Source organism: Centroberyx gerrardi, chromosome 14, assembly GCF_048128805.1.
Source record: "Centroberyx gerrardi isolate f3 chromosome 14, fCenGer3.hap1.cur.20231027, whole genome shotgun sequence".
Classification (NCBI taxonomy): domain Eukaryota; kingdom Metazoa; phylum Chordata; class Actinopteri; order Beryciformes; family Berycidae; genus Centroberyx; species Centroberyx gerrardi.
In genome coordinates, this window is record NC_136010.1 from 2,804,879 (window position 1) to 2,828,793 (window position 23,915).

A 23,915-nucleotide genomic window follows, 5' to 3' on the forward strand; every position below is an offset into this window, starting at 1 on the left:
CTGCTGAAGGCCGAGCAGCAGCTCAGACACACAGAGACATGATGGACTCCCAACAAGCAAACCAGCTTCTCACTGGAGCTGAGAAGCCTGTCAACACTTCTGCAACATGCTGAGCTGCTGCTGTCATCATAACACAAGTTTCACTAAAGAGTAAATTCAATATAAACATTCAATACTTTCACCAAATGTGTTCTGCAAGCTAAAACTTCATTCATGTCGCTCCCAACAACAGTCATAAGATGCATTTTCTATAGTGATACAGTTCAGAGAGCTGCAGAGAGAGAGAGAGAGAGAGAGAGAGAGAGAGAGAGAGAGAGAGAGAGAGAGAGAGAGAGAGAGAGAGAGAGAGAGAGAGAGAGAGAGAGAGAGAGACGTGTTCAGGGCCGGATTAACCAACCACAGGGCCCCTGGGCACACACATTCCTATTGGGCCCCCCTCCCTCCCCCGGTACACAGCCACACACCGTAACACAAGATACTGGCCTGTTCACAAACAATACAAACGTAAACCTTTTACAAGTTCAAATTAATCTGAAACTCATTTTTAGCTGTTACAAACTGCCATTCCTTCTATCTAGAGCTCACTCAAGTCAAGCCTTAATTTTAGGTAGTGGGGCTACGGGGTTAGGGTTAGGGTTAGGGTTTAGGGTTAGGGTTAGGGTTTAGGGTTAGGGTTTAGGGTTAGGGTTAGGGTCTAACTATGTCTGTACCTAGACCCCCCTGCCCCACCAGTATATAAGTAGTGCTCTGTATCTTAGTTGGATGACATTCACTAAATGCATTGCTCATAAACAAACAATCAACAGGTGTCAGTTTAATAATTGTGGTTAAGGCCCCCATATCAATAGACATCGTGTTTAGGGGTCAGGGTCCCACCTGGCTGCACATTTCAATTACAATGTTGCAAAATGCATTGCACACGGATACAGGACTCAGAATCTTTTGGGGCCCCTGGTGGTCTGAGGCCCCGGGGCATGCACCCTGCATGCACCTTTGATTCACATTTTATTTATTTAACCTTTATTTAACCAGGAAGTCTCTTGAGATACAATCTCTCTTTTACAAGACAGACAGCATCAACAATAACAATCCCAGCCAAACATGTAAAACAGAGCAAATAAAATACATTTAACCACAATGTGAGACAAACAGCTAAAGCGGGGAGTCTTGTCCATTAGAACTAGAAGCAATGACCCACTTCCTCTAAAGTGACTTGAAAAGGGTTTTTGAAAGTGTTGCAGAGCTGCAGTGTGTCTGGTTAATTAGGCCTGCAGATCGCTCCCTGGCCCGGCTGCGTAATGAGCAGAGGCAGCTTCACCCAGATGTGTGAAGAGCCGGGGAACATGAAGCAGCAGACAGCTAGTGGAGCGGGTTCAGTCGCTGTTTGAGCCAGAGGATCACATGCTACAGAGACGGTGAGGAAGCTTTCCCAGGATAGCTTTATAGATGAAAGAAAACCCATGAAGCTCCCCACCTAAATGAAGTTAAAGGTCCCATATCATGTAAAGCAGGACTCCCCTTGCCTCTGTGGTTATAAAGGAGTTGGATGGTCTATCTAAACATGGTGAAAGTATCAAAACGCACGGTCGCCAACTAAATCCACACAATCCATATTAGAAAAGCGAGCCTCTAAACGAGCCGTTTGGACTTCCGTAACTTTGTGGCGTCACAAAGGTTCGCTCATTATCATTTCTGTAAGAAATAATAGACTAACAAAGTGTTTTTTTTCAAAGCGGTCGAGCGGTCGTCATCGTTTATTACCGGAGAGTTTTCCCTACCTGTAGCCGCCGGGCCGCGGCGTCTCACGTTTCACTCTCGAAACGGTTAGCCAATCGGAACAGAGGGGTCGTTAATATTAATGAGCCTTCAAGACACGGCGACAGAAACAGCCTGTTCTTGGTAAGGCTCAGAGAGATGCTGGAAAATGAACGTGGAGAAATGGATTGAGAGTGTTTTTGGTACATGACACCACACACACAGCTTTGAATGGATGTGCACAGGCAGCAGTTATTGAGGAGAGCACAGTGCAGCCGTTCTGCTTTATGCACAAATCATATTCCTCAGCGCTCTGATGGTCCAAGAAGAGAGAGAAATATGGTCCAAGAACGCAGCCAACCCTGGTGGGAACGCATCTCCTCTGACGTCTTCACACACTGAGCGGCTGAATAACTTTCATATGAGGAAACGTACTTTCGACTTTGTAAGCCTCCAGCTTTGAGCGGCAAAAACCAGCCTCCATGTCTGTGTGTAAAAGGGCCTTGGCTCATGTCAACGGGGTTGCAGTAAATTAATGATGTTGCTTGCAAAATCCAGATTGCGGCCGGATTTCTGTCCACACACAACTGAGATCTGATAGGAATGTGATCCGGGCCTCAGAATGTGGATTTTGAGATCAGATCTCAGTGCAGCCAAGATCGGATCAGAGAGCGGACACACCTGACAGGTCATGTGAGCTGCTGTGATCGGAGGCGCCAGGACACACTGACAAGACAAGCTGGAACCAGGCCAAAGACTGCGGTGATGAGTGAGCGATTTGGCGCAACGATAAACAGAATCCAGCTTGACTGCACAGCCAGCCGCATAACCTGTCACTGTGCATGCTCCGAAATCAAATAAAACTACTTTGGTTGAGATTAGGGAACTACAACAATTTGGTTAGGGTTAGGGTTCAATAAGGAAAACGTTCTCTGAAAATGAAAACTTCACTCACAGTAGAAAACGTCTGGGCATGACTTGGGAATTGAAGCCCAAACTTAGGAGGCTTTCACACCGGCCTTTTAGTCTGAATCCGGGTACAGTTTGTGTCAAAAAGTTGACACGAACTGTCCGGTTCACCAAGAGAACTGTGGTGCGGTTCATCAGCGAGAACGCAGTCCGGAATCATTCAGGAAATAAAAACAACAAACTTCTGCTGCGACCTGATGGAAGATAAGTCAGTAAAGTCTGTCCAGTAGCGGAGCTGCAGTGTGGAGCTCAGCTGACGGACGACTGAAGGATGCCAACAGGCCAATATCTCCTGCCTGTCTTCTCTAAACCTTCTGCAGCAGCTCGCCTTCTGCTTCTGCTGCATGAAGCCTGTGAGACCGATTCGTGCCTCCAAATAAACCGAATTATTACAAAGAACGTGAACCGCACATTGTTCTCTATTTGTGGCATTTTCACCGATAAAGAGAAACGTACTCATGTTGATGATGAATGTTTTACCAAACGCATCGTGGTTCAGCAGAATGACAACAGTGTGAAACCAGACAGCGATGCCGGGCGGCTTGGGAGCAATCGAGACTCGGGTTTGGACTCGAGCAAACCTTAAGGCCCTGACACACCAGGCCGACGATCGGCCAATGTCGGGCCGTCGGTAAGCGTCGGTGTCCCTAGTTTTTGCGGTGTGTCCTGCACCATCGGCACTAGTCGGACCCTGTCGGCGGCTTTTCGGCCGATTGAGCGTGTTGAATCGGCGTCGGAGCCCGTCAGTGAGAGAGATCACTCTGATTGGTAGTTCATGTTTTGCCTCTGGATGATTGGACTGATAAATTCCTTCAACATGTGGAACTGAACAGGAAAGAGCCGAGCGGAGGTTTCATTTATCTCCAGCTCTCGACACAGGTTCGGGAAAGCCCCTTGAGCCTGTCGCTGGAGTAACGTTATTCATGATTTCACCCATTTCGTGCGGTTTCTCCTTATTTTTCGCCTCCGCCTCTTCCTTTCTTCTTCCACAACCAAAAGACCAAGGGCTGACAACGCCAGTGCCATTTGCAACTTCTTATCAGACATATGGTTATTTCCCCTCACGCAGGCGCAGAACGTACGTGCTAGTTGGCCGTCGGCTGTAGTCTTTGCGGTGTGTTCAAGTGCAACTTTTTGGACCAGACGCAGGCGACGTGAGGCGACGCAACAGTCGGCCTTCGTCGCCGCCGGTTCTTTGACGTCGGTTTGGTGTGTCAGGGCCTTTACAGAGACCTTACAGTGTTGGTGTCAAAGTGACACTCTGGTATCGTCACAACAGGCGGAGCTGTGACAGTCTGTCCCCCGCTGGACTTTACTATTCAGCTCACTGCTAAAGGAGGAAGAAAAGGATTCGAAGGATGGAGAGGAAACTGCCTTCACATCCCATCTCTCTCTCTCTCTGTCTCTCTCTCTCTCTCTCTCGTCTTATCTCTTTACCACCCTGATCTTTGTCTCCAGCTGTTGCCATAGTGACACACGAGTCCCACGAGACAGTGCCAGTTAGCCGTAAATTGACTCCCCACACACGCACAGACACACACACACACACACACACAGACGTCTTTGATGCAGTATGTGTTCGTGTCTTTTGTCTCCATCTTTGTTTTGTTGCTAAGCGCTCCTCACTGTGGTGCTTCTGCACGTCCCACAGATCACCTGTCAATCAAACAGTGTGGGCGGAGCTTGGACGTTCTGTTGCTGCAGTTTGAGTTTCTCTTCTCTCTGTCTGTTCAGCCATGCTGGCTATCACTGCTCATGCTCACTACCCAGTTCTTCTTCTTCTGTTGATTCCAAAAGAACCGCAAATGTAAAATGCATCACTTCCTGAGATGCGGAAAGAGCGAACAGACACTGGAAATTCTTTCATCAGCTGGATATAGGTTGGATCACTGTTGAGTTATATCAAGTGATGACAGTTATATATGAAAATATTGCATTATATTGCATCTTTTGAATTAATTATTGATTGATTGATGAACTGCCAGATTTCCTAACTGACTGATAATTGGACAATATTTTTTTTTAGCTATACAAAGTTAAAAAGATGAATGAATCAACAATACCATCACCATTAGGATATTTACCTTCAACCATGACACTGTATCAGTATGCAAATTTAGGGAAATACATGATCTTTCAACATTGGCCAACTATCAATATGCAAAATAGCACAATATGATGATAAAACACAACATTAATGTAACATTACTACTCATCAAAAATATAGATAGGTCAAGTTGATCATCAGTACAGCACACTGTGTGTCTGAATGCACACAGTGACATTAAACAACACAACACCAAAATTAAAAAATATATATTATTAATTATTATTATTATTAATTAAAAAAAGTAGTAGCATAAAATAACTAGAACTAGAAGTTAAGGAATAGGTCTCTTAACGAGGTAAAGAAAGATTACAGAAGTACAAGTAGTATGTATGTAGGAAACTAAAAAAAGAAATATACTAATATATATACTATATATACTAAATATACTAATGTACTATAAGAACCGTATCTATATGTTCTGCACACGGTTCTGCTGGAACCTGATGAACTGCACTGGCACAAAACTACTGAAGTCAGCAGCTGCATGATGATCATCAGCAGGAATATATAAATATATACAGGTCTAGGGAATATTGCACAAGTATAAATAGGTATATTTATTATATTATTATTTTTATATTATTATTATATATTTATCATGTAGCAGATGCTTTTGTCCAAAGAGGCTTACAGTAAGTAGATTTTGTCACCGAGACAAAAAGCCCCTTACAGTCTGTACAGTGCCCTCCTGTCACCTACTGCTGTTTCTAGGCAACGCACAGGTCATGAGTGTGTGTGTGTGTGTGTGTGTGTGTGTGTGTGTGTGTGTGTGTGTGTGTGTGTCCAACTATCAGACCCAAGCAGCATATATCAGCTGCCTCGGGTCACTATCACACGAAAAATGACTTATTCACCTTGTTGACTAATGTTTGTCATAATTTATATTACTATAATGTTAGAAATATACACATATTTAACAATAAAAGCCAAACAAATAAAAAAAAAATATATACAGTATATTTATATAGTTTTATACAATTTATTGTATTTTAATATTATATCTGATTACTTTTTACTTCCTACTTTTATTTCACCTCAGCTGTGTGTCTGGGACTGATGGCATCTGTGGGTGTGAGCTGAGACGGCAAATTTATTAGTGTGTGTGTGTGTGTGTGCATGTGTGTATGTGTCAGCTTCATGAGATCTGTGGGTGTGAGCTGAGAAAGCAAATTGATCTGTCCAGCGTTAATAATGGCTGTTTGAGTCTGCAATTGTGTGTGTGTGTGTGTGTGTGTGTGTGTGTGTGTGTGTGTTGTCTTTTACTCTCAGAGCTGTGTGCCTAAAATCTCCTTCTAGAGGACTTCAACGTGCCAAAAAACCCTTAAGAGTACTTCAGACTTTTCTAATCTCACTATTATTCATTAAAACAGCTGGGTGAGTCTCCGTCTCCCAGCATCCTCTGCTTCTCTCTCAATCAGTTCAATCAAGTCCGCTTAAGGAAAACTAGGGGCCAGTTCATTTTGAGCTGTGTGATTGGCCGAGGGACAATCTTGTCATTCCCAGACTCATTCAGTAACATGACACAGACAAGACGGGCCAAAAGACTAATAGAGTTCAGACGTGTATTAAATTCTCTGGGCTTCACTGGGGTTTGTGTTGCTGAGGAAGCGGAGAGAGTTTCTCATTCGTTTCCCTGCTCAGATTTTCCCAGCCGGTCCAGGGATTCGAGCCAGGAACCTTCTGATCCCAAGCTCCATCCCTAACCTCCAGATCAGTGCTTCTCAATCCCAGTTAATGACCTTCAGCTGGTGTAATCAGGGGCTGAATGAGACCGGGGACAGCGGCTGAATGTAATCAACGACCAGGTAAGACAGAAAACCAGCAGGCTGAGGACCAGGATGGAGAACCACGGCTCTAGAGTCCCTCCTCCGCCCAGTAAGCGGCACCGAGAGCTCCTCCATGTGAAATAAGAGAGCTTATATTATAATAATAGCAGATTAAACTGACTGGGCCCTTAATTGAATTTGACTGGGCTGTAATGGCGGGCTGAATCTGATTAGGCTAATCAGCTGTTTTCAGACAGACGGCCTGTGAGCCGCTGCAGCTCACTGTTCACCTCCAGTACAGCGGCATGTTAAAACTGCAAGATGCTCGTCAACCTGAATATTTACTGAGATATTAAATCAGAGTATTTACCCAAGCTGAACTTTAATTCCCCTCTAGCAAGTGCAAACTGAATTCACTCCCCTCCTGAGTTTTGGGGTTTTTTAAATCACTGATAGACATCAGCAATAGATGTAGCCTCTATTCATAGTATTCCCATGATGTCACACACATTTCCTACCAAAATGGTGCTTTACCATATACACAGCTCATTGGCTTAATTACAATCACCTGTTATTTTCCTACCAAGATGGCCGTTTGGTGATATAACAGAATACTATGAATTGTTTGGTTCCAAAGTGAATCCTGAAGCCAATTTGAATAATTTCTTCCATGTTCTCACAGCTGCTCTACTGGAGCTTGTCCCTGCTGCATCAGCAAAAAAAAAAAAAAGTTTTAATAAAATCTTCAACACGGAGAATCACACATTAGATGCAGTGATATAGAATAAAAAACATTACATGCACAAATGATAACAAATACGAGTAAAAAAAATCCCACCGGTGTCAGATAAGCTACCAGAGTGAAATCTGACTTTCTGCAGCTGAGTCGCATAATAATTAGTTTACAATATTAAAGTATTTAGAATCATATTTTAGGGGAAATAAATGATTTGACTGAATCTGAAGGAACGCGCAGCTAAAAGCAGCGATAGAAACTCACTTTACCCGCTTTTCATCTGCAGGAATAGAGTTTATTAGAGTTTAAACCAGAAAGGTTTTTCTGAAGGGGAAATGCGGCAGTTCATGATTTTCCCAAAGTAGAACTGATTTCTGTCTGAGCTTGTTGTCAGCTCCACTAATCAGAAATAATATATAATCATCATTAGTCTAAGATGGTGGTGCACCAGTGAATTATGGGCTATATTAAAAATTATTTTTGGTAAGATTATTGTTTGTGGTAATCTTCAAAAATGTTTTATTATTATTATTTAGTCTCCATCTTTGTCCGTCAGCCTCACTGTGGTGTTTCTGCACTGCACGGCCCACAGATCACCTGTCAATCAAACAGTGTGGGCGGAGCTTGGATTTTCTGTTGCTGCAGTTTGAGTTTCTCTTTCCTCTGTCTGTTCAGCCATGGTGGCTATCGCTGCTCATGCTAACTACCCAGTTCTTCTTCTTCTGTTTTCCCAGGAAAGCGCTACCAGACACCGACTGTTTAGAACAGACAATGGAAACAATGGCTTTCATCAACTGAATTCAACCTATGCTCGATTATTTCTCACAATGAGACGGTTATCAAATATATCTACTACGGCCAAAACTGTAAGAATCACAGCTGAGGTGTGTGTGTGTGTTGGGTCTGGGACGACTGCAACATTTCCTCCGTCAATTAAAACTTGTCTTTGAAGCGACGGCCCGGTCCCGGTCCCGGTCTGAACGAGTCCTGCAGGAACTGGATAGAGTCAGTCTGCACTTTGCATCAGTGACAGAGTGTTTGTGAGAAAGTCCAAGGCTGTTGAATACCAGAACCACGTGCTGCCAGACTGACCCAGGACCTGCTGCCAGAGGGTTTGTCTAATAAACAAAACACATGGAGACACAGCTGAGGAGTGCACAGCGTTTTAATGCTGCACACTGGTGTCACTATCTTATGTTTTCTATATAAATTCATACACTTTACATTCAGCTCCGTCTTTCTCACTGTTTCTATGCATTTCTCTCTTTTTCACACACACACACACACACACACACTCACACACACACGCACTCTCTCATACAGATATATGAAATAGGAATAAATCTGCTTTGGGGTATGCAGCATAATGAAATATGGATGCATGCTGCAGTTTGAAGCTACATATTGGAATACCTAATAGAATATCTATATTTAATGCTTGGTGCAGATTCACCACTAGACAGAATTTCTCAGCAACAAGGAAAGTTTGCTGTGTGTGTGTGTGTGTGTGTGTGTGTGTGTGTATATATATATACATCTGCATGTGCATGTACTGTGTGTGTGTGTGTGTGTGTGTGTGTGTGTGTGTGTGTGTGTGTGTGTGTGTGTGTATGCTTCTATTGTATGGTTATGTACAGATACGTGCAGGAATGCAGATAAAAAGGAGGGTAAACTATGAACTGCAGTCAGTCATTAAGGCAAACAACCACTGATTTAAACAAATATCAGCTATATTTTCACAAAAAAAGCATTAATTTAGGCTTTTTCTTTCCCCTTAAAAAGCTCTGTCCTCATAACTGACATCAATAGATACTCCTTACATAATGTATACTATGAATTTAGAATTCATAGTATACATTACATGATTCCTCTATAGGCTGAGAAAGTACCACGGCTTTTGGGATTATGAACCACTTTCAAAACACATTGAGAAAAAAAAATAAATAAATCCACCGTCAACAAAAGGCGGCTTTTCTTAGTTCCTGAAAAGTTGACATTTTGGAAATATGAGGTTTTCACGAAACAACGGCAAATGTGCGTGTGTGTGTGTGTGTGTGTGTGTGGTGTGGGAGTAGGAAAGGAAAGTAGTCTCTCATCAGTGCAAAAGTACGATTAGCAAATCAGTTTCACTATACTCATGCACAGCTTACATTATTTACAATATTAACAATATATACAGAAATACATACTAATAATCAGCAGTACAAAGAACACATGTATGGAGGACCATGAGTACGCTGTTGCCAGAAGTTAAAATAAAACAAGTTGAGAGTAGATCTGTAAACTCTGAAGAGAATATGTAGGTTAAAGGAAAGGTTTTATGTCAAACTGTGATGATGTGTCGAGTGGAAATCCAAAATGTCTCTCTGGAGTTTTTCTTCCAGAACAGCACGCGGGCCAAAAAGTGAGTTCTGAAAGACAGAAATCTCAGCAGCTGGTGAAGTAATCGTTGAGTATTGATCAATAATCCTATCAATCCCCTGCAGATCCAGTATATTATGGTCATTTTGTGCCATGAGGCAGTAAAAATCTCACTTAGCGCCCCGTTAACTGAGCTGACTCTTCTACAACAACAACTCAGAGTGTTTTGGAGTAAAAACAAGACAGTTTACTGTGAAACAAAATGTACTGAATCAGACTTTTCACTTCTCACTTCTGTAACACCCACACCGTGATTATTATCTCCCTTTTTCCAGCCTGGTTGTTATAGATTTGGTCATTATTTGCGTGCGGTCGATTCTCCGGTGTTCATGATGGAGCCGGCTGCGGTTGCTAGGCGATTCTGCTGGGAGCAGAAAACCAGGTTCCTGTTCCAGAGGGGGACCAGACAGTCTTCTCAGTGGCTCTGGGAGACGGAGGAGTGATCATGGATGCAGGCGGAGCTTCGTTTGGGTCTTGGGTTTGAATCTGGACTTGTTGACTAGACCAGTGGTTCACAACGTGGGGTCCGGGGACCACCGGTGGTCCTTGAGGGAGGTTCCAGGAGGTCCCCAGCAGCAAACTGATGAATTGTTAAACTTCAGCATTTACAAGAAGTTAACACAATTAGAGAAAGGAGGAGAATGATTTTTTGATCATAGTTTCTCTGTTATCTCTCCACCATTGAATTCTGGACAAAATCATTTCTGACAATAAAAATATTCTCAGATTTGGGTCTGAGAGACAAAATGTCATCCAATGGACCCCTGATGGATGTTCTCTCACATCACTGCACTGCTATCAAGAAAATGACGCTTGATTCTACTAAATTCTTCAAACAAGTTGCATTGGAAACAAGTAATATTATCAAACCACATTGGCAGATCTTTTCTTATTTATTTTTCGTTCTTATTTTAAGAAAATTACAATATTTTAGGACTCTAATAGACTAAATGACTTGTTAAGATGGAGTGCATCGGTCAGCTTGCAGATGTGAATGTGTTGAATGTGAAGCAGAGTGTTGCTGAAAAAGAGCAGACACCCTGCAAACCTTCCAGAGAGAGAGAGAGAGAGAGAGAGAGAGAGAGAGAGAGAGAAGACACCCTGCAAACCTTCCCTGGATAATGAAGGAGAGAGAGAGAGAGAGAGAAAAAAGAGCAGACACCCTGCAAACCTTCCGAGAGAGAGAGAGAGAGAGAGAGAGAGAGAGAGAGAGAGAGAGAGAGAGAGAGAGAGAGAGAGAGAGAGAGAGAGAGAGAGAGAGAGAGAGAGAGAGAGAGAGAGAGAGAGAGAGAGAGAGAGAGAGAGAGAGAGAGAAGCCTTTTTTCACACAGCAGCTGTACTTTTTACACTTTCCTTTTCTACACAGACATTCAGAAAATTGGCTTTTGGAGATTTAAGGCTTTTTGCGAGACGCTGACACGATGTGGAAAATAAAGTGACCAAGTTAATAACACAGAATGGGGGGGGGGGGGGGGGGGGGGAAGTCATGCAGCATCAACCGAGAGAGAGGAGAGAGGAGCTGGAGCCTTGTTGGGAGAGGATTAGTTTTCAGGACAAAGTGTGTAAAGTAATAAAGAAACCCTGGACATCTTCAGTGTTAACGGCCAATTCACACAGAAGAGATCTCAGCCTGGTGATCTCAGTCTTTATCACTTTTTGAATTTGCATGGAGATTCACAGCGGTCTGGACCAAGCCTATCCACAGGGAGTTCATTCAGACAGATACTCTCTGATTGGACGGTCGTAGGCGGGACAAACCTCCTTGTGACGAGCGTTACAGAGCGACAACAACGACCAACATGGCAGCCGGTAAAGGAACTGGATGACAGTCCTTAAAAAACTTAAACCAGGAACAATCAGCAGTTTAAAAGCTGGGAAGTGAAGCCGCCATGATTGTTGTCGCTCTGAGGCGTTCCCAGATTACATCAGTCTGTGATTGGTCAAAGATTTTGATAACTGACGACTAACACCGACCAATCAGTCGGGGCGAAAACTTCCGTCAGTGAATCAGCGGTGGACAGACTGACCAGACCGATATGCATCAACATGCAGATTCAAACAGTGATAAAGACTGAGATTCATGGAGCTGGACAGCAGGCAATGACAGATGGGAGTGTCTACTCCGTTTACCTGTTGTCATCACACCAAAAATGCACCATGCGTCATGCGTTACTTCTGTAATTTACATTGATGTGCTCCAACAATAATAATACAGCAAAAATAGCCGGGCTGCAAGAGCCAAGGAAGAGAAAGAGTCCACCAGCAGCGACATGGAAAGCTAAAAAAAGTCCGGTAGCTCCGCTGCAGACCGGCTCCACAGGTCAGAGCTGCATCGCATCTCATCCGTCCATCTTTCTCCTCCTGTCAGCTTTACTTTGGTACATTCTACCTTTCATAACGCTGAGCTGACGACAACAGACTGATTGTGCCTGACTTGACCGAACAAATGAACATGGAAAAGCAGCAAACCAAAAATGCAAAAGTGGGTCCAAAAATGCAAAAGGAATTCCCGACTGGCGCTGCATTTATATCTCTCTAAAATGTTTAATAATAAAAACAAAACAAAAAAAGCATTCTGCAGTGTGCTCATGTTTTTTAGAAGCTAAATTTTTAAACTAAACAAATTCAGAAGTGAAAAAAAAAGAATAGACAGACTTCTAAAAGCGAAGAGAGGGAGCTGCATTTTGTTGTTTTTTTCTTTACAGCCAACACAAACTGCTCTTCCGCTTCCAGACAGTGGAAAGGTTGACTTTTTGCAGATATAAAAATTCTGCAGCATGCTGACATTTTGACGAAATGAATAAACTCAACAATAACCAGAAGGGGAAAAAAGCAACATGGCAGCAGGAGAGAACAGAAAGCGGGACCAGGAGCTGCCAACAAGTGTTTCCTCTTCTGCTTGAAGGGCTTCAATTATTCACAACATTAAGAGGCGGGGCAGAGCGGTCCGGTCAGACAGACGCTCTCCTAATGGGAAAGTTAGAGTTTCAAACACTGTGTGTGTGTGTGAGAGAGAGAAAGTGTGTGTGTGTGTGTGTGTGGAGAGAGTTTTGCTTTGCCTCCAAACTGGCAAGAGCATTGTTCATGTTGAAAACCAAGAGGCAAAATGCCGCCATTATGTTCTGCATCTATTCTGTCTGTTTCCTATATGCTCGCTTAATATGTAACCTTTGACCCATATTTACACCTTAAGTGCCTAAAACCCCAAAATGCTGAATCTGCTTCGTCATTACAAGATTAAACTCTGAAGAAACATCTTGTGTGTTTCTCACTGAACTGTGAGACTGGAATGTGCAAATTCCCAAATCTCATAGAAACACTGATAATAAATAATAACTTGTCTTCTAGAACAGTGATTCTCAAACTTCTTATATCAAGGACACATTAGGGGCCACAGACCCCCATTTATGTCTCTCAGACCCAAATCTGAGAATTTTTTTATTGTTAGATATGATTTCCAAAACCATCTGTATTGTAGGTAGAGAGATAACAGAGAAAATATGATCAAAACATTCTGCTACATTCTCTAATTGTGTAAATTGTCTAATTCTTGTAAATGAAATAATGCTGAAATGTAACAATTCATCAATTTGCCAGGGACCCCCTGGAACCCCCTCAAGGACCCCTGGTGGTCCCCGGACCCCACGTTGAGAACCACTGATCTAGAAGAAGGTGCTCACCTCTTATTATGCACCTCCTTAAAGTGTTAGAACTGTAATTATCATTGACCATTCTATTGGTATTAACATAATCATGAATCATGAATATTCAACACTATAAAAAAGTACTTAAAGGTCAAACCTTAATATTAAGTGAGTATATAGCATCGTTGAGGAAGAAATGGAAAAGTACCAATACTAAGCAACATTGGTATCGGTACTTTTCCATTTCTTCCTCAACAATGGGAAACATTTTTGTTTGATTACTGTGTGTGTGTGTGTGTGTGTGTGTGTGTGTGTGTGTGTGTGTGGGTGTGTGTGTGTGTGTGTGTGTGTGTGTGTGTGTGTGTTTACTGTTCCCTCTTCCCTGTATTTTGTAATTTGGTTTTTCACTTTCCTTTCCTCGGGGATGAAGAGGAATAAGTCTGATGTTTGATGAAGGCACTCAGACGCTCCTTCAGTCTCTCTCTCGTCTTGAATCTTTTTCATCTTCTCTCTCTCCCTTTCTTCTCTCTCTTGACCTTTGTCTGTTTGTCTCTCTCTCTCTCTCTCTCTCTCCCTCCCTCTCTTTTCTCCGGAGGCGTCGGGGTGAACGCGGGCCAGACAATTTTGCTTAGCTAATAGAGTTGTGCAGGTGTGGAGGGGCTTGTTAGCCCGGCTTGTTAGCGAGGAGGAGTGGATGATTTCTTTGTTTACCCAGCAGTGCTGCGGCGTCGGAGCGGCTTGTTAGCGACACAGGGAGGGTTTCTCTCCGGTCGGCCCGAGACTCCAGGAGCCACAACACAACACAACACAGCATAATATAACATTACAGGGTAGAACAGAGCATAATATAACATTACAGGGTAGAACAGAGCATAATATAACATCACAGGGTAGAACAGAGGATAATATAACATCACAGGGTAGAACAGAGCATAATATAACATTACAGGTTAAAACAGAGCATAATATAACATTACAGGTTAAAACAGAGCATAATATAACATTACAGGTTAAAACAGACCATAATATAACATTACAGGGTAGAACAGAGCTTTGCTGAATACTCAATTCTGATTGAACGAAGGCTGTTAAGTTTTATAAATAACAGGCCGCAGTTTCACATCTGATCACATCTGATCACATCTGATCACATCTGATCACATCACTCCACACGCAGGGAGGGTTTCTCTCCGGTCGGCCCGAGACTCCAGGAGCCACAACACAACACAGCATAATATAACATCACAGGGTAGAACAGAGCATAATATAACATTACAGGGTAGAACAGAGCATAATATAACATTACAGGTTAAAACAGAGCATAATATAACATTACAGGGTAGAACAGAGGATAATATAACATTACAGGGTAGAACAGAGGATAATATAACAGAGGATAATATAACATTACAGGGTAGAACAGAGGATAATATAACAGAGGATAATATAACATTACAGAGTAAAACAGAGGATAATATAACATTACAGGGTAGAACGGAGGATAATATAACATTATAGGATAAAACGGAGGATAATATAACATTACAGGGTAAAACAGAGGATAATATAACAGAGGATAATATAACATTACATGGCACAACATAACATATTACAGAGCTTTGCTGAATACTCAATTCTGATTGAACGAAGGCTGTTAAGTTTTATAAATAACAGGCCGCAGTTTCACATCTGATCTCATCTGATCACATCACTCCACAGTCAGTCAGTCAGTCTGGTTGATTTTGTTGCTCTTTGGTTGCTGCAGACAAACATTCGGCAAACCGAGGTTAGAAACATGAAAGATTTTTCCGATGTTTTCATTTTTTCGTAGAGCAAGAAACAATGTTTCACTTTTATTTCTTATTTTCAGCCTACAGAGAGAGAATGGAATCTACTGGCAATGCAACTCCAAAGTAATCCAAGTAATCCAAACTAGCTTTAAACACATATCCTATATTCAGTTTTCCACTGAGGGTGCGCATACTAAAAATATATACACTCTTGATAGTCCCCTAATTGGCATATGATGTGTTCTGCTGTGTTATGACATCACACGACACGACATCATGACATGACATCATGACATGACATGACACATCATATGCCAATAGCGGCTGCTTCTATCTGTCGTGCCACAGTATCAGGAGTGTATATATTTTTATTATGCGTACCCCCAGTGAAAATCTAATCTAATTTGGGATATGTGGTTTTTTTTTAACAAATTAAAAAAATGGATTACTTTGAAGTACGCATTGCCAGTAGATTCCACTCTCTCTCTGCAGGCTGTAATCAAAACAAAGGGATAGGAAGCACCTTACTGTGCAGCGTCAAAAATGTATGAAAGCTTCAAAAGCGCATAAATGAACAACAGTGCATAATGAGCAGGTGAAAATACAGAAAATAGGCTGTAAACATGCAGAATATGCAACGCGTTTCGAGCTCAGTGTAGTTTATTTTGAGTATATCCTGTGCCACTTGGGAAGCCATTTTCTTCCTACTGTTTTTTGACATTTTGTGACTTTCTGCAGGCTGAAAATGACAAAAGTAGACTTGTATAATCAGTTTGGGCGAGACTCGTACCACAGCAGTATCTGTGGACTTGAATGAAATCACTCTTAGACTTGGCTTCACTTTTCTTACAGTCGTCGTTCTTTTCAGTTCATGCAGAATTGAAAAGGACACGATCTTCACATAAATCAACGCTCTCCACTTCATTCTCGTTGCCTCTGTTTGTTTGCCTCGCTCCGATTGGGCGTCCGCTGCGAGGCGATGTTCACAAACACACACATAAAGGAAGCGGAGACTCATTCACGCGCTCCAGAAAAGACAATTGACTTGAATGACGTGTTTTTCGACCGGCGGAGCGGAGTCGGTATTCATCGATCCACGAGCAACATCATCAAGAACACAGAGGAATACAATTCCGTCCGCAGAGGAGTGGCCGCTCGCTCCTCATTAAGAGCCGAGGACCCGAGTGAAGACGGGCGGCGGCGAAACAAAGAAGATGATGATTTCTCTCTCCTAGTGTGGTTATCGCCGTTTCCCCCGTTTCAAATTGAATTGTAACTATTCCAGCTCTTTTCTCTCCGTCACTTTCTTCTTTCATGTCACTTTTTAATCACTCTTTCATTTCCCTCTCTCTTCCTCTCTCTTATTCTCATTCTGTCATTTTCCCTCTCCATCTCCATCTCTCATTCTGTCATTTTCCCTCTCCATCTCCATCTCTCTTTCTTATTTAACCTCTTTTGTTCTTCTTCTCTATCTCTCTCTCATTTCCTTTCATTTTCCCTCTTGCATCTCTCTCTTTCCGTTCAACTGTCGAGCGAGTTTTATGCAAAACTTTTGAAATGTCACAAAAAAATAAAATGCGAATTAGGTGCGACTCCATCAGTCGGGCCGAAGCAAATAAACCGGCTTGCTGAATGTCAGAAAGAAAACAAAAAAAACATCCACAAGAAAAATGGAAAGAGTCTTGTTGCTGTTCTTTAGTGTCAGATGAAAGAATGAAATATGTACATACAACCATAATGGAGACTTGTACATGGGAGACATTTTCAGAGGTGGGGACTCGAGTCACAGTTTGAATCACTTGAGTCTTGACTTGCTGCATGAAGAGAAGACTTTAGACTTGACTTGACTTGGGTTCTGGTGACTTGGGACTTGACTCTGACTTGTACTTTGATGACTTGAAAAGGTTTCTAAAGTCTTGACTTGAGATCTTGTGTTTGTGTAAATGACTCAGATTGAAAGTGATGAGATTTGTTCCAGCGGACGACTGAATTTAAATTCTGTTTTCTGAATTTGTATGGAATGATTGAATTTATTGAAGTTGAAACTGATTATAGAAATCAAACTCATGATGCTCTTACCGAGTTTTTATCCTATTAAAACCATATTGCATTGAAAAGTCCTAGATATTTAGTTTTCTTTAAGATATTAAATTGATACTGGACTCTTGATTTGTTCTGACTTGACTTGCTGTTCTACATTTAGACTTGAGACTGGACTTGATGCATGAAGAGAAGACTTGAGACTTGACTTGACTTGGGTTCTGGTGACTTGGGACTTGACTCTGACTTGTACTTTGATGACTTGAAAAGGTTTCTAAAGTCTTGACTTGAGATCTTGTGTTTGTGTAAATGACTTAGATTGAAAGTGATGAGATTTGTTCCAGCGGACGACTGAATTTAAATTCTGTTTTCTGAATTTGCATGGAATGATTGAATTTATTGAAGTTGAAACTGACTACAGAAATCATCAACTCATCCCTCTCTCTCTCCTACACTCTCAATTGCTCTCAGTTTGAAACCGGATGAACCTCTGGAGGCTCAGGAGAGCTCAGTTATCTTATTTGTCTGCCCCTTGTCTCCATATCCAGCTCATTAGCACCAGTGTAAAATAAGTCATGTCTCTGTTAAGTGAGTTCGACACGGCGGTGCGCTTCCTTTCAGCGCGGTGAGGAACGTTGAAGCCGAGTCTCTCTAGGAGCAGCTTTGAAGATCCTCTGGTGTCAGAGCGGCGTTGGGACCGGAGGCTCGCCCGGTCGTACTTTTCTCCGAGTCGGGAATACGTCACAACATCCAAGTCGTTTGCTTTATGGTTGGAAATTTGGAGAAACCGTTTACACACACTGCCGGCCTTCTATTCTAATGTTAGCAGTTGAAGCTAGCGATAGCCTAGCTAGCAAAGCAATCTTCTGCTATTTCAGTGGATTATGTAAACACCACAGGAAACTGAATGCCGCAGCACTACAGTTATCAAAAAATATAAAAAAATATCCAAGTCTTTCAAATTTGTACTTGCTCTTTTATGATTTTAGGGCTCAATAACAGACTAAATGAGTTGTTAAGATGGAGATTTTCTGCAGTGAACGCCCTCTTGGATGGATTTTTGGTAATTTGAACAACTGGTCACAGCACCATGGCGCTATTCTCTCTCCACTGGAAAAGTTGACGCCCCTTCATTGGGGGTTGTTGAAAGGCATTCTGGGAAACGTAGGAAATCACTAACAGAAGTAGAAGGCAGTTTGAAGGCAGTTTGAGATAAAGTGGGTTCACCTAACAAGTAAATTACCACATCACAGTGGATGTTTCCTTTCAGTTTACTCTGCTGTCACACTGGATGAGCGTCTCCGCTAAACACCTAAAATGTAAATGCTCCAAGGAATTAGTGTCAGTGTGCAGGATGGAGAAACAAAGTTAATGTCAGAGGTTTAATAGGCTTTCATTTTGTAATCCTGCCCAATATAAAGTAATCGCTCTAAGGCAGTACAGTTAAAATGGTTTTTAATTTGCTAATCATTTCCTCCTGGTATTGGGATGCAAAGCTATGCAGCCCGAATATACTGTATATTGGAGAGTCCACGCATTTGTTAATTACAGTGACACACACACACACAGCTACGTTTAATTAAAACGCCAAGACAGACACACACACACACACGCACACACACACACTAAAAATACACTCATACCCCTTTAAAGGCATACTGAGTAGGATTTTGCCAGTTGTGGTTTGAAAACAAAACTTTAAAAGTCGACCTCCCCGGCTCAACAAGACGTGAAGCCACGCCCCCTGAAGTCGGCTGCCAGGTCGGTAAAAACAGTAAAAATGTACAATAAAGTCTTGCTCTAAAACCAGAGTGACTCACCTCCTCTCCTTTCATCCTCCTCTCCACATTGTCTCTTCTCCTCATTGTCTCTTCTCCTCTTCTGTTGACTATCTCTCTCTCTCTCCACCCCCTCAGCCTCAACATGGTGATTAGCAATGACCTCAGCAGAGACAGAAGTGTGTGTGTGTGCGCGCGCACCTCTGCATGTGTACAGTATATGCAAATGAGACTTGTGTGTGTTTGTGGCACAATGTGTGTATGCTAATAAAGTGTGAGTTTGTTTGTGTGTATGCAAATGATGTGTGTGTGTGTGTGCAGGGGCGTGTTGCGCCGGCAGTCTTGTTTATTTAATTGCAGCCGTCTTTTCCTGTTGTTTTGTCTCAAGGGAGTCATGCTGTTTCCCCTGGAAACCAACACAACAACAACAACAACAGCAACAACAACAAAAAGCCTTCAGGCTTAAACTGCACAGCTTCAACATCCATGTCCAAACAGCCAGACTTTATTTAACGGTTATTTTTGTTTATAAAGCAGCCAATTCTCCTGAATCTGATGACCGTATTGATGTTTAGAGCTTTGTAGTCGCACATCAGACAGAACCAGCAGGCATCTGATGGACAGAGACGTGCAGGAAGAGGTTCAACATCAACCCAAACAACAACAACATTTTCACAATATGATATCATGACACGGTAGAAATTCATATTAAAACGGCTTTGGAAATTTTTTGAACTGATATCAGAAATACATTCAGTACAAGCGTCCAAAACCCTCAGCTGAGTGTTGAAGTCGATCCTGAAGTCCGGCTCCAGAAAGACTCCAAACCTCCAACTCTCAGTCAACGGACCACAACCCAACTTCTGATAAAATATAAAGTCAATACATTTTTTCCACAAGAGGTTTTGGTCTCAGCAGCTAATTTCACTTCTTCTAATATGTGTCCGTATGCCGATTTTCAAAATAATTGTGTTAGCAATAATTGTAAGCAATGTGAAGGGATGGAGAGGGAGAAGGGGGGGGGAAGGGGGAAGACAGAGATGGATAAAAAACATTCTCAAGTCAAGTATGGATTCACAGTGATCAAATTTCATAAAATCTTCTCTCATAAAATCTCAATCTTAAGAATCATATTTCAGAAATCACACTGTATCCGCAGCCAGAGCCTCCTGTTGTGAAAATGAAAACGCTGCTCCGCTCCACTCTGCATGTGTTTGTTATGGCCTCTGGTAAACATTTACTTGACACTGTTTAGCTGTCAGAGATGAGTAACATTATGAGGTGAATATGACTCAGGAATATGACTCATATTGCCCCCATTTGCCAATTTGATTCCACTCAGCAGACTGCACTGAACATTGGCAGAAGCTGATGACTAGTGCCGGGGGCGATAATTAAATATTTGTATTTTATTGTCTTTCAGTGGAATTATATCGTGATCGTATGAAGATATTTTGATATTGTAATACACATTTCTGTTGTCTAAATTGATGATAACAAGCAAATTTTCTTTAAAACTCTGACAATTTAAAGGATAAGGCTGGTGTTTTTTAATGCATTTCTTACCGTCAACAAATCCTATGAAAATAACAGCAATGAATTTGTTTTGCTAACAAGTCTGGTCCATGTAGCGGTGCCCAGTGCAGCCTCATGTCCCAGCAGCCATAGAACTGCATTGTATTAAAAACTATTAAAACCCGTCACAGAGCCATGCTGCTGCTCTGCAGCATATTTCATCATCACGATGCACCGGGCCGGCCGACTTTTTCCTCAAACGACTTAATAAGCCGACCGTAAACACGTTTTCCATCTCAGGAAAGTAGTTCCGTAGCACAGAAAATAGTCCCCGGCGTAATGAAGAATTTGTTCCCGTTTGAATTTGATTTGGTAATAACTACAACAGCCTGACTTTTCATGGTAACAGTTAGCGATTTTTAAAATGTAAACTCTGTCTTTGTGAGCTGTATTTAAAGGTTTTTAGCTTACAATTGGAGCCAATGACTTCCTGGTTGACGGCTAAAAAGGGAACGTGGGAAGTCAGAAAGTAACGGGAGTAGAGCAAACACATTGTTGATTTTGTTATTTTCATAGGATTTGTTGACGGTAAGAAATGCATTAAAAAACACCGGCCTTATCCTTTAAGGAATACTATTTGAAAATTTCAGCTTTGTTTGACATCACACTTTACCATGCAATGAACATCAATTTAATTATTTAACATGTTCTTTTGCGCTCATAAGCCATATTATATATATATATATATATATATATATACTGATATAGAAAAATTTATTGATATTGATAACACAAAAGAGTTCTGGCTTTCAAAACTGTTTTGGAACAAAAAGACACTCCAAATAAAGTATCACATTCATTAATAAATCACACTTTTTTTTTTTACTCATGTTTAGGCCCACTCTGGTAAGATATGAGTTTGAAAAACAGTCAACATTTTTAAAATGTGGCAGCTACTCTGACAACATGACTGCTATCATGAAGGTAAAACTCAGTATTGAACGTTATTGAAGTTATTAGCTATCTTGAGCATTTTGCATATGCAGTAGTGACATTTTCGAGGATTTCATAATCTTTGAGTGTGTCTTTTTATCAAACAATACAAATCAAGTGGAATGGACTCCTTCATAGATAGACAGATAGATTGATAGTCACTGTTTATAGTGTAGGTTAATGACAAAATACTTACAGAAAGCTTACTGCGGCTACATAATGCACTGAAGATGGTTCATTGTCTCATTTAATTTGCTGATGATATTTGGAGAGAAATCCTGTTACATTTAAGTAACTTAAGTAAATTTAAGAGGAGCCACATTTATCTCATTGACAGACAAACTGTGAGATAAATGAAAGAGCATAAGCTAAGAATGTATACAAGAATTTGCAGTTTACATTAGAGAGAGAGAGAGAGAGAGAGAGAGAGAGAGAGAGAGAGAGAGAGAGAGAGAGATGGACAGACAGAGATTAGGTGTGATTGGATTGTGGATGACTGGGCTGCAGTGACAGAAAATGAGAGAAAACGAGAGAGAGAGAGAGAGAGAGAGAGAGAGAGAGAGAGAGAGAGAGAGAGAGAGAGAGAGAGAGAGAGAGAGAGAGAGAGAGAGAGAGAGGTTAGGTGCGATTGTGTGATAAATTGGCTCCAGTGTATTTCCCCTCCCCCTCCCCCTCCCCCTCCCTCCCCCTCCCACTGACAACGTGGGCTGTGGGCAGGAAGGGGGGATTCATCAGGATTCATCAGGGGGATGGATGGATGTTTTAGATGGATGGATATTATAAAGGCTTTGCAGTTGCGTCACAAATCTCCTAGCAACCATGTCTGGCGCCATCATGGAGGTCCTCTGGAGAACTGGAGGTAAATAATGGCTAAATGTATGACAACCAGACTAGAAAAAAAAGAGTGTACAAGTGAATACTGTAAGGTAGATTTGTTTCCAAATTTAGGTTACTGTGACCGTTACTGTCTCCAGCCGCAGATGTTTTTCCTCGTCTCTAGGATTTTATTTCTCAATAGTTGCTGACTTTATCTCTCTAAATTAAATAGTGACAAATCTTCATACCATGAGGAACAATGTTGTGTTGCCTCCCAAAGCATTTGCAACAAATTGGTACAGCTGATGCCCATACACATACATTTAGCAGCTTGTCTAATCCAAATTCATATGGAAATTAGCATATGACATCATCTTCGTCACATCTTCATCATATGACTTCTAGCGATGTTTTGAGCAGCCAACAGCTGTTTTCTTTGGAAGACAGTTGGAAACGTTGGTTCCTACTCCGAACCATCTGAGTTGTGGCTTGTGAAGACTTAGCTCAGTGAACCAAAACGAAGCATTGTTAGCTAGTGTCTGCATTAAATTAGCAATTAGCTGGCTATTTTTTTCTATCGAATTAGCTAACTAATTTAACTCAGACACAAGGTTGTTTTCTTCTTCAGCTGATTATGTTACTGTTTATGTTAACGCGCGACTACTAGCTACTACTAACGCTAGCTTCTAGATAGCCTACATTAGCTAATGCGCAGATGTTTAGATTAAGACAGGGAAAGTTTGCTGATCAAAGCTAGCTAACAAAACAACATTATCTAAACACAAAATTAATCAGTGATGAAATGATCAGTTCCCAGTTAAAAACAGACAGAAAATAACCGTCTGTTCAGTTCTGTTGAGACGGACAAGTTGTACATTTAGAAACGTACTCAGTTTTTCAAGGCCACCGTTGCCCAAGAGCTGAGGACCTCCAACATGGCTGCCATAAGATGCGTCATGTTACCTGAAAGCTCTCTAAAGAAACTACAGTATAAGGCGTGGAGGAAATCAGAAATCAGAAAAGCAGGGAAAAAAATTGACAAAGGGAGAAAAGTAGAGGGCAGAAGGGAAGAGCAGCCTTCATATCGAGGCTATAGTAGCTTTCTCAGTAATCACCCGTCTCCACTACACAACCCTGCCCACGAGGTTCCCCCAAGCTCTGTGATGCAGTAAACCTGGACAGGGACTCGCCCTTTGAGCCCCGGCACTCGTTTGTAAGAGATTTCTGCGTCAGAGAATGGATTTAGAAAATGACTCAGAGCCATAAAAGGGACATAAGTTGGTTTTGATTAACTTTCCAAGCGAGCCAAAGAATATAATTGCACCACCTTTTGAGTGTTTTTTCAACTTTTCAAATTGTGTAAATTTGATTCCGGTCTATCTTGATTGAACAGTTTTAAATTTTGTTTCTCTGCTAATTTCATTTCGGTCATGATTGTCGCGGTCGTGAGGTTTTGGTAGCAGCACTCTCTCGTCCGGAGCGTCTGTTTGATCTGTCAAACTGTCCACTCTGCACTCTGCTCTACCCCCAAGGTTGATGAAGCAATATACTTGGAGAGAGGGCCGTCCCGTTGAGACCCGGC

At 41.8% G+C, this 23,915-nt stretch overlaps 1 long non-coding RNA gene across 2 annotated transcripts in view; it reads left to right on the forward strand.

Annotated features, from left to right (window-relative positions):
* The first annotated feature begins 12,752 nt into the window (after positions 1-12,752).
* LOC144542309 (uncharacterized) overlaps positions 12,753-23,915 on the forward strand; it is a 710,732-nt gene continuing 699,569 nt past the window's right edge. For both annotated transcript variants that reach the window (XR_013507162.1, XR_013507163.1), the window contains exon 1: positions 12,753-12,793. This is a non-coding gene — a long non-coding RNA (uncharacterized LOC144542309). The remainder of the gene's footprint in view (positions 12,794-23,915) is intronic.